Below are 12850 nucleotides of genomic sequence, written 5' to 3'. Positions count from 1 at the left end.
CTCATTCTCTCTCTCTCTCTCTCTCTCTCTCTCTCTCTCTCTCTCTCTCTCTTTCTCTCTGTCTCTCTTCATCTCTTTATACATATACATACATACGCATACATATACAAATATATAATCTTTGATAATTCCCTACATGTATATGCTGTAATTTGATCAAATCCACTCCCCACTTTTTCCTCTTAGATCCTATCTCAAACACATGTCACCCTCCCAACTTTCTCTCTTGCCCACCCCCATAATCCCAATTACTGTTGTCAGGATGCACATGGGTGTAGGGCCATCCACTGGGGCAATCTACCAGGGCCACAACCCTGAAGAAAACTGACTCTCCCCTAGCAGCCTTGTGACGCCCTCCTCTATCCACGCTGGAATGCTGACTGGCCTGATCCTGTGCAGATCTTGTGCAGGCAGCTATGGCTGCAGCAAGCTCTTGAGTGAAGCTGCCCAGTCCTGTCCAGGAGACTCATTCCAGTCCCCCTGGCTCTTCCAAGCTTTCTGTCCCTCTTCTGTATGTCACTTGAGGGGGAAGGGAGTACGATGTAGATGCCACATTTGCGGCTGAGCATTCTGCTATCACTTATTGTCTGTGCTTTGGCCAAGTATGAATCTCTACATTAACCACCATCCACTGACAAAAGATGCTGCTCTGCTGAGGGATAGGAACACACTCCACTTCTAAGAATCACAAATTATCACCATAGAGTTAGATTTCTGGTACAGAGGGCTTCAGATCTGTGGAACTCAGCAAAGGCTGTCTTGAACTGCTCATACCCAAAGCCTGTGAAGAAATAGCCTGAGCAGAAAGACTAACACCAATTACCTAATAACCCCTCCTGTAGCCATACTTTTTACACAATAGAAAGCAGATGCCCTGCAGGTGAAGGGAGAGATGAGCCCATGATTGACCATAGGACCATGACAGTACTGGAGCATCAGCAAGCCCCTGTGTTTATCATACAATGAAAAGAAACATGTAACTATGCACTGTCTACACTGTTGGGGTGAATCTCTCGGAGCATAGAAGAGTCTGCTCAAGTGCTTAATGCTAATTAAGTTGTGTTGCTTGAATGTTCATCTGCTACAAACCAGCCAGAGCCCAGCTGATGTCTCCAGACAGCTGTTTCCACCCAAAAAGCATGAAAATTAGACTTTAAAATTGCACACACTGTGTAGGGTCAAACAAGAAAATAATATTCTTTCCTTATTTGTCATAAGTCATAGTTGACACCTTTATAATAATTGTTTAACAAGAGAAAAGAGTAATGAGCTCATTTAACGAGTTTATGATGTGAGAGCCTTCAGAAATCTAAAATCACACAAATAAGTACACACAGCATACACAAAAGTAAATTAGTTTATTTATATTTATTTATGTGTAAGTTATAAGGTTTATAAGTTAGGAGATGCACAGAAATAGCAAAATGTCACAAAAGTGAAGCAGATTCTTACTTACCATTTCACACATAATTATGGGTAGGGTCACAAAAGCAGCTAAAATTTAACTCCTCAATTAGTATTAACATTGGCCCTCATGTTCTGTGTTAAAGCCCTAAGCTTGGTCCTCCGACCTGTTTTCTATATCCCCTTACCCTTTCCACTACCCACAGCTGTGGTGGCCACTACATTATTCTCTATTTCTGTGTATTTGTCTTGATAAAAATCTACACATAAATGAGATCATAGAAACTGTTCTTGCTGTGGTTGGCTTATTTCACTTTACATAATATTCTCTGTATCAGCTGTGTTGTAACAAAGAGTGGTATCTCTCTTCTCCGAATGGACACATTCCTGTGTGTGTCATATCTGTTCTAGTCATCAATCCATTGATGGGTGTGAAGGGCACTCCATATCACACCTTCTCTACCCATCTATCCATTGATGGGTGTGAAGGTTGTTCCATGTTTGGTTATCATAAACTAAACTGGAAACGTCAATATCTTTCAGGAAATTCAATGTTTTCTCCTTTGAGTACATGCTCAGAAGAGACTACATGCTAATTTCATATCTAAACCTTTTAAGAACTACCATACTGTTTCCACAATGACTGGCCCTAATCTACATGCTTAGGGTTTGCTTTTCTCAATACTCTCATCAATGTTGGTATCAGCTCATCTCTCTTAGAATAATGATCCTTGGGCTAGCGAGATGGCTCAGCAGGTAAGAGCAACCACTGCTTTTCCGAAGGTCCTAAGTTTAAAACCCAGCAACCACATGGTGTCTCACAACCACCCATAATGAGATCTGATGCCCTCTTCTGATCTGAAGTCAGCTAGAGTGTACTTATGTATCATAATAAATAAATCTTTGGGCTGGAGCGAGCAGGGCTGACCAGAGTAAGTGGGATTGACCAGAGCAAGAAGAGGTCCTAAAAAAATTTCAATTCCTAACAACTACATGAAGGCCATCTGTACAGCTATAGTGTACTTATATAAATAAATAAATAAATAAATAAATAAATAAATAAATAAATAAATAAAAATCTTTTTTAAAAAGAAGAATAATGATCCTTAAAAAAATATGAGAGATCTGTTCTTCCCTGGTGGTTAGTGACATTGAACACCTACATGTACGTAGTAGCCATCTTTGTGTCTCCTTTGAGAAATACATTCAAATGCTTTGGCTAGTTTTAACAGCATTAGTTTTCTGCTATTAAAAGAGTTCTTCATAATATGACCTCCTTATCAGGTATGTAGCTCATGTATATGTTGTGATGGCTCTTGGGCTGTTGTCTTTTTATCCTGATGATTTTGCCTCAGCTCTTATTTATTGTTTTACTTTTGTAGTCTGAGCTTTTGGGTTGGCGTCCAAAGAACCATTGAAGAGACCAACATCAAAGAATCTGCCCCCTAGATCCCCTCTCGAATTTCCGTAGTTTTGGGTCTTACATCTAGGTCTTTGCTTATGCGCTCTGTATCATAGTTCAAGAATGGACAGTTATATAGATGTCTTCCTATAGCGCACGATGTGATCACAGTATTCTCTGTAGCGGAGAGTTGACAAGGCTCATTTGTTCAAATTTTCCTCAGCCACTCTGACTAATATCCCTGGGTACTGGGATCAATACTTGCCACATGATGGTATTCAACAGAGAAGTAAGAGAGACCTTTCCCTACTGTGGTTTCTCAGTTTTTCCAGCTTAAAATGTTGAACATGCCAAGATGCCAAATTTGGAGTAGCATCTCCTATGCCCTAGTATCAGTGGGGCCTTCCTAATTCCCTCCAGGTCACCACAGAAATCGGCCACTGTTCTTATTCTAGCTACCAACTCTCCTACAAAATTCCGGAAATGGTACCAAAGTAACTTTACTGAAAAATCAATTATAATTACATACCTCAATATGGATCGAACCTACTTCAACCAAAATCATTGTATGTGGTCTTTGTATTTTTAAAAATATACAAAAAAGTTATATTTTATAGAACTCCTTTCTAGCACAATGCTGAGAGATCTACATCAGTTTCCTGAATAAGCCATTCAGACAGCATTTAAATGTCTAGGTAATACTACAGAGACTATATTTACATATAAATTAGACCCAGCACTTCAAACAAAAAATGTCATGACTTTTAGATGCTGCCATTAAATTCCACACAATAACTTAATATCTTCACTTTGTCGATTACTATGTCTGAATCTGCATATTCCAATAAGGCATTTGAAAAATAGTTTTACTTATCTGTACTTTATTAAATATAGCCTATCATTCCAAGAACTTAAGGTAGTTTCACAACTCCGAGATACTTTAATTTGGGACTGAAGACATCTCATCTTAATGGCTCAGCAATTAAGATTCCCTGCACCCACATGTGGACACACAACTGTTTATAACTCCAGTCCCTGAGATATTTATCCTGACCTCTACAGGCAACAAACACAGACAAACCCACAGGCAAAGCACCCATAGATATAAAATAAAAAGATACATTAATTTTACCGTATTATTGTCAAAAATAGGGATATTTGTGTGTTTTTAGTGTTGAGATATTTAAGTTGTTCCCATGCCTCCAACAAAACTTAGCCAGAATTTAATTAGTGGATTTGCCTGTGGCTACACAGCAGCAAGCAAGAATAAACGGGATATGACTTGCTTCTTCATTGTAGTATAAAAGGGGTCATTAGGGATCAGAGGGAAGGAAATGTTTCCAGGATGCTCGAATATTCTCTCTCATATTCTCTCTCATATTCTCTCTCTCTCCTCTCTCTCTCTCTCTCTCTCTCTCTCTCTCTCTCTCTCTCTCTCTCTCTCTGTGTGTGTGTGTGTGTCTGTGTGTCTGTGTGTCTGTGTGTCTGTGTGTCTGTGTCTGTGAGTCTCTCTCTCTTGTCTTGTCCAATGCTCTTTTTCTTTTACCACTTAAATGTCCCTTCCCCTCCATTTAGTCAGGAAAAAAAAATAAAGAAATACAACATGATAATTATTTTAAATATATCTGGGAATTCTGAACTTCATCCAAGTCAAAGTCAATTATACCAGACAAGAATAAAAAGTATTACGTAAAATAGTATCAGGAGGGTCATTAGTAAATGCTTGTAGCATTTAACTATTCCTTCCTTCCTAAGAACAACTATTCCATTTTAGTCACATTCCCAGTGATTAAAAATTAAATAGTGTTCATTATCATTCCTAATTACATTAGGCTTCCCTCAAGGCAATATTTACTTTATACAAGTGTTAGCAAGTCTGTCCGGAATGTGATATGGCCAAGGAGTAGAAGAAAAAAACTTTGACCATGATGGAGGAATGTTACCACTCTGTTGGCAGCCTGAACCTGGAGGAGTGGAGCCTAAAACTGAGGCTGACTAAAGCCCCATGCAGTAGTCAACTTTATTCAGCACTTCAGACAATTTATATTCTGAGGATGCTGCAAGGTCCCATGAGTTTGGGCTATGTGCAGTCACAAGGGCAACACCTGTGCTCATTGAGTAACAGAAGTGAGATGTTGAGCAATCTGAAGCAAACTCACACCTATTTACTACAGCCGGGAAGAGCATGAAACCACACTCCAAGAAAAAGCCAAGAATGGAGGAACAGAGGTGACAAGACTTTTCTCTTTCTCCTTGGAGTTTTCTCCTAAACACTCAGAAATCTCTTCACGGACCATGTTCCGACGGAATGAGAACACCCAACTTGTCTTAAAATGAAAGCTTAGTAAAATGTTCCAGGAATCTTCAACCCATGCATGTCCTTAACTTAGCAGTACTTCTTCTAAATATTCACCCTCAATTAATAAAACTAATTTTAAAGTGAATAGTTTGAGCACAGATAATCTCACTGACAGTTTATTTACAAAACTGAGAGGTTGAACTCAACCTGAGCAATAAAAGATGAAACAATAGTTATATGAATTAATGTTCATACACATACATGATACACTTAGCAAAATGGTCAGTCAGCAGACGACATGGCCACATGGAAATGTGTGAGGACTTGTTGAGTTGTGTGTGTGTGTGTGTGTGTGTGTGTGTGTGTGTATAAAATACATTTAGGTTTAGTCCCAGAGAGGAAAAAAAAATACACAAGCAATATTTAACATGTAATAGCATTTTTTTTTTCAAAAAACAATGAAAGGTATCAATTCACAGATTTGAGGACCCTTTGGAAAAACAGAAATAAAAAAATCCAGGGATTTTTGCTGATTCACCTTATACAATGATATACACAACCTTGAACATGCCATTTCAACATCCTTGAGTGTGTTTTATCATTTAGAAAGCCCAAGCAGTGTACATTATAATTTCTCATCATTATTAGATCTGTGTCTAAGCAGAGCTATTCCTGTCAGTCAGAGCCCTTCTGCCTCAGTTCCTTTACTACAATGAGATGTACAGAATGCTATGCTCGCTCTCCTACCCATCTTCCCCTCTGCACGAGAACGCCTTCCATGTCAGTCAGTGAAGTCATAGTCCACACTTCAACTAGACTTCTAAAAACGTCTACTGAAAAGATGGCTCAGTGGTTAAGAGCACTGGCTGCTCCTCCAGAGGACCTGGGCTTGATTCCCAGCCCCCACACGGTGGCTCACAACCTCCTGCTAGTCCAAGTTCAGGGGACCTGATTACATTGTCTGGCCTCCGTGGGCACCAGGAATTTGAGTGGTGCACAGACATATTCACAGACAAATAATTACACACACACACACACACACACACACAAAAAAAGAACGGAAATCTGAAGAATTAGAACTGCTATTGTAGATGCCATTCCGACTGTTCAATAAAAGTGGGTCATTTTGCTCTTAGAGGATGTTGTTAAGACATCCACATGCCACCTGGAGTGGAACATGAAGGAGAAGCAGTTCCTAGTCTTTAGTGGTGCAGCATCAACGGATTTGTTATTATAATGCAAGTAACTAAATCAATGAACATCCTGTCAATTAACAAATAAGCATGATAAAATGTACACACTGGGTAAGTGCCAATGAAAGAAATTAGCAAATGAAGTTTCTTTTAAAAGCATAAATAACAACAATAATGGAGACATTAAAAAGCCAAATTTCTGGTAGTCACCTTAACTAAATACAAAAGCTGCATGGTTGTCCAATGTCAGTTTTTCATGACATCAAATTATGAGCACAGAAACAAAACTGCCATTATAAAAATCATAATTTTTTATCACCAAATTACTTAGATTTATTTATTTTAGTTTTGTGTATGTGTATGTATGCTACCTGCATATATGTATGTGAACCATATAAATGCCTGGTGCCTATGGACTCAAAAGAGGGCATCAATCCCCTAGAGCAGGGGTCACGGATGGTTGAAAGCCACCACACAGGAACTGGGATCTGTATGTGGGTCCTCTACAAGAGCAAGAAAGGCTCTCAATGGTTGAGTCATCTCTCCAGCCCCATTATTACCAAATTATTTGGAAAATTTTCTACAATTCCAAATCACCTCTCTTTTTATCATAGGAGGAATGAGAATAAAAATCTAAGAAGTAATAAACTACATTGATTAACATTCTCCATGCACTAATTACATAACAGCTTTTTAGGTAGTATATTTGAGAACTGAATAATTTGATCACCAACCTAGCAGTAGTTTTTATTGATTCCATCCAATCGCCAATTCTTATAGCTCATGTAAATAAGAAACCTGTGTCACAGTATAAATCTGGAGAATATATGAAACTTTCCTCCAAAGATGATTTGGTAAGGTTTTGTTTTTAATTAGGAGTAAAACTGGTCCCCCATCTGAGTTCTCGTAGTTAATGAAATGCAAATTGAATGCTTCTCCCTGTTAAACATCAGAAGGGTCAATGTTTAAGTTCTTTTCAAATATTCAGATTCATGCTGTGAATTTTAAATGCTAATTCAACAGTCACCTCACCGCTGACAGTATCTGCCCAGCTCTTCCCTGGACTAAGTTTCATTTTCCATAGTGATAAACGGATTAGCATGTGGCTTTGCCCAGCTTCCTTCAAGCACTGCATTCACTATTTGCATTTGAGGTCTAGTAGATCTTACTAATCATGCAAATTTGTATAAAAATAAATAAAAAGCTGTGAAAATTGTTTGGGGGTAATTCAAAGAAGATTAGGTTATTTCAAGCTTATATTAACAGGCAGAAATGGAGAGAGAGGTAAAGACTGGCAGGCAAGGGCAAGGGTCATTTAAAGTCATTTGTGCAGAATGTGGTTTACAAAGAAAATGTCACTTGTGAAAGCCTAAATATAACCCTTCAAGTTTAATAACACCCACAGCCAACATCTAGCAGCATACAGTCAAGGCAACTGTCATGCAGCCATAATTACACATTTTATGATTCAGTGCAAGACAGGGGCTGTGTCCAACCAAGGCCCTTAAGAAAAAGAAATGCTAGAGATAGGTCCTCTCAGCTGTCAGTCCATCCATTACAATGGGAAGGGCACATAAACTTGTCACCCAGCACCGAGTGGTCATCCCTGCAAACATACATGTAAGACTGAACAGGCGGCACAGACTGAGTATATATGTATGTAACAACAACAATGAAAAGAGAGGCCACGGACTTAAAAGAGAGCAAGGAGGGATGTGCAGGAGGGGGAAATGAGGTAATTATAATCTCAAAAAAAATCATGGAAACTGAACCACTCTCTCCTCAATGACCACTGGATCAAGGAAGAAATAAAGAAATCAAAGGACCCTAGAAAGCAAAGAAAATGAATGCACAGCATAGACAAATTTAGGGGACACAATGCAGGCAGCGCTAAGGAAGCAGGGCACCAGAGCGCTAAATGCCCTCATAAAGGAATCAGTGAGGTCCCATGCTATCCGTGTAACAGCGGACCTGAAAGCTCTAGAAGGAGAAACACACCCAGGAGTAGAGGGCAGGAAATAATCAAACTCACAGCGGAAGTCGATAATTCAGAAGCAATGAAAATACAAAGAATCAACAAACCCAAAAGTTGCTTCTTTGAGAAAAATCAACAAGATAGACAAACCCTCGGCCAAAGTAACTAAAAAGCAGAGAGAGACAGAGAGAGAGAGAGAGAGAGAGAGAGAGAGGGAGAGAGAGAGAGAGAGAGAGAGAGAGAGAATATCAACAAAATCAGAAATGAAAGGGAAGACATGATGACAGACACATAAGAAATCCAAAGAATCATTTGATCTTATTTCAAAAACCTGTACTTCACAAAACTGAAAAATCCAAGCAAAATGGATGATTTTCTTGATAGATGCCAGTCACCAAAGTTAAATCAAGATTAGGTAAACAACTTAAATATTCCCTAAAGAAATAGAAGCAGTCATTAAAAGTCTCCCAACCCCACCCTGAAAAAAAGCCCAGGCCCAAAGGGTTTTAGTGCAGAATTATACCAGACTTTTGGAGAAGAGCTAATACCAATGCTCCTCGAAGTATTCCAAAACATAGAAACAAAAGGAACACTGTCAGATTCATTTTATGAGGCCACAGTCACCCTGATACCTAAACCACACAAAGATTTAACCAAGAAAGAATTTCAGACCAATCCCCCTTACGAAGATACATGCCGGAATGGTGCATATACAAAGTCCATCAACGCAATCCACCATATAAGCAAACTGGAAGAAAAGAACCACATGACCATCTCATTAGATGCTGAAAAAGCCTTTGACAAAATCTAACACCCCTTCATGTTATAAGTCTTAAAGAGAACAGGGATACAAGACCCATACATAAACACAATAAAGGCAACACACAGCAAGCAAGCAGCCAACATTGAATTAAATAGAAAATTAAAGCAATTCCACTAAAATCCAGGACAAGACAAGGCTGCCCATTCTCACTCTTTCTATTCAATATAGTACTTGAAGTTCCAGCCAGAGCAGTTAGACAAGTAAAGGAGATCCAGACCATACAAATTGGAAGAAGGAAGTCAAAGTATCACTTTTTGCAGGTGATTTGGTAATATACATAAGTGACCCCAAAACTCTACCAGAGAAATCCTACAGCTGATAAACACCTTCAGCAAAGTGGATGGATACAAAATTAAGGAAATCAATAGTCCTTTTAAATACAAATGATAAGCAGACTAAGAAACAAATTAGAGAAACAATACCCTTTAAAATACCCACAAATAATATAAAATATCTTGGTGTACCTAACCAAGCCAGTGAAAGATCTGTATGACAAGACCTTCAATTCTCTGAAGAAAGAAATTGAGGAAAATATCAGTGTTGGGGCCTCCCAGCTCTCGGTTGCCACTGGACCACCTGTAGTTATAATATTCAGATCTACCAAGCTTTACTAATCACTGTCCTTCTAATCCCAGCTCCCTGCAGGTGCTGAAATTCACCGGCAGCAACCTTCAGATCCACCAGAGCTGCAGCTCTACTGTCTCCACTGCCTGCTGAGAGGACCCCGCCTACCTACCTAGGACACTCACCTGTGCCTTGATCTTTGGACCCGCCTACCCGAGGAAGGGGTGTTGGGGAGTGAGTCCTGAGGAAGAGGTGTTGGGGAGCTGCAGAAAAAAAAAAAAAAAAACGACTCAAAGTCAATGATGGGGAGCAAGCTGACAGCTCTGTCATCTGCTGGAAGATGCCGATGCCGCTCTCTTGAAGACCAAAGCTCAGTCTTTTACTTTGCATAAGCTACTGTCTTGGGAATTGCCTACCAATTCAATCAACCCCTGACACTATTAATGACACTCTGCTCTGTTTGCAGACAGGAGCCTAGCACAACTGTCCTCTGAGAGGCTCCACCCAGCAGCCGATGGAAACGGATGCAGAGACCACAGCCAAGCGTTAAGTGGGGCTTGAGGAATCTCGTGAAAGAGAGGGAGGAAGAGTTGAAGGAGTCAGAGGTCAAGGACACCATGAGAAAACCTACAGAATCAACTGACCTGTGCCCATAGGGGATCATAGAGACTGAACGGCCAACCAGAGAGCATGCAAGGCAGGCCGAGGCCCTCTGCACATATGTAACATTTGTATAGCTCCAGCTTCATGCGGGACTCCTAACAGCAGGGGCTGTCCCTGACTACATTGCCTGCCTTTGGATCCCTTTCCCCTAACTTGCCTAGCTACAATAGGAGAAGATACACCTAGTCCAATTGCAACTTGATACGCCAAGGCTACTAGATAATTCATGGGAGGCCTCCCCTTCTCTGAGGAGAAATAGGGGTGGGGGGAGTGGAAGTATGGGGGGAAGGGGAGATAAGAGGAAGAGACTGGGAAGATTTTATAGATGATAGATAGATGATAGATAGATAGATAGATAGATAGATAGATAGACATATATATGTATATATACACACACTATATATACACACATATATGTGTGTACATATACATGCATATATATACACATGCATACATATATGCATATACATATACATATATGAATTGATGGTAAGGGGCACAAAGCTCTGAGATACAAGGGATGGGAGAGTACATTAAAGATCCAGCCACCGTTTTGTAATCTACTGAGGGCCTTGTACATTTTATTTATTTAGCTGGGTAAAAAAGAAACTCCAGTTAAAAAACTAACCTCTCGTGTGCTTGACACCATTAAATTCAGAGCTATTCAGAAATATGATAATGGAACACGTTCTTAAAGTGCTTTTATCCAGGTTTTCATATTTCATTGCCCGTGGGTAAGACTCAGAAATGTAAAGTGCTAAAGACTGGTGGCTTAGTGGAGAGTGAAGTGTCTGATCACACGGAAGCTGCTGACTGAGGAGAACGTGTGTGGAACTGCCTCGTCATGGTAGCTGGTACCCGTGGGCTTTCCCTTCTCTCTGCTCCCAGCACCCAGCCCTCTGGTGATAGTGCCTCGGCTTCCTTCAGACTCAGGCCTTTGCAGCAGTCTCAGCCCATGTGGTTTCCTCGGGCTTGAAGCTCATCAGAAAGCCATTCAGCAGGATCCTACCCCCATCAAAGCTAATCACTAAACAGGACCTTCACCCCAGCCTTGCACGGGGACTCCTAGCAATCTGATTCTCCTTTGTGCCTTCCAGGCCTGAGCTGTGGTTAGGTTGGATGCATTACACACAGCCCCAGTGCTGAGGGATGAAGAGAGACTACCCTGCTAACATCCTCGGATCCCGAATCCAGGCATGCTTGATATCAGCCCTGTCTCAGGACCATCTCTGACATTAGTGATAACTCTCTTTGTTTAAGCTGGTATGTATTGGCTTCATGCCGCCAGTAACCAGCTAACATAGTGGGAAACACAAATCCTGGCAGGAGCAAAGATAAAGCCAGGAATCCTTGGAATGATTGTGAAATCTTGTGACATCCATTACAGCCATTGTTTTTATGGCCAGTTCTTCCACTAGGTCACACACCTCTAGGGTACAGAGGCCCAGCCTAGTATCTTGCATTTTTTTTTACCCACAGTGATGGCTGTTGGCTTAGCGTTTTCAAAACCTATTTTTAATAATGGTTCTTAAATGCTTTAACCTCCTTGGTAGCTCACCACCCACCAGAGCTAGAGAAAAGGAAAAGTTAATAGGGCTAAGGAGGATGTGGACCTATTTGTAAGTGTTCTTTGGAGCAAATCCAATCTCTGTTGTCAGGATATCAGCAATTCGGTTCACACGAATCAGCAGCGGCAGCTCGACCCACTCGCAGACATCATTTTGTGAATCAGCAGTGGCAGTTCAGTCCAAATGAAATCGAGAAGCTCTGACAACTGCCTGAGCCTGAACACCACCAAAAGGTTTTGGTATGTTTCTATGAAGTCACAGCAAATGATGACCAACAAAAAATGGTAAGGTGAACCAACACCACCCAGTTTCATCAGCTAAGACCTGCATCGGCAAAACCCAAGGATGGCCAGCGAAGGACAGCGAGGCATACCAATACCACCCAGCATCATCCACTGTTCATAGGGCTACATTTATATCCTTCCCAAACATCACGTGTTCTCTCAAGCATCTGTTCAACCAAAACATCCCATGCCCTTTTTCCAGGCTACCTCCAGAAAAACACCACATGTCTGTTCTCAGCTAAACATCTTCCCATGTGTCTGCTTCAGCAAAAACATCCTCTCATAAGACAGTTTCTGGAAAAATATCACATGACACAACTGAGTCTCCAAAGAAACCAGATATGTCCACTTCAGATGGCTGTCAAATCTTAGCTGTCAACTTGACCCACCTGAAAAGAAAGGATATCAAATGGAGAATTCCATGGGCTCATCTGTTACCCATTTTCTTAATTGTTAACTGATGTAGGAAGGTCCACCCCACCATGGGTGGTGTCACCCCTCAGCAGATGGACCTGGGAAAACTAATGGAGCAAGTCAGAGAAATCCACTCAGTGGGGAACATTCCTCCAGTTTCTGACTGTGTTCCCCTCCGGTTTCCTGCCTTAAGCTGCATTAGCTTCTCATTATGATGGACTCTATCCTATAAGTCAGATAAACCCTCTCCTCCCCAAGTTT

Source organism: Mus pahari, chromosome 9 (assembly GCF_900095145.1).
Source record: "Mus pahari chromosome 9, PAHARI_EIJ_v1.1, whole genome shotgun sequence".
Taxonomy (NCBI): Eukaryota; Metazoa; Chordata; class Mammalia; order Rodentia; family Muridae; genus Mus; species Mus pahari.
Note: the sequence above shows the minus strand (reverse complement) of the source record.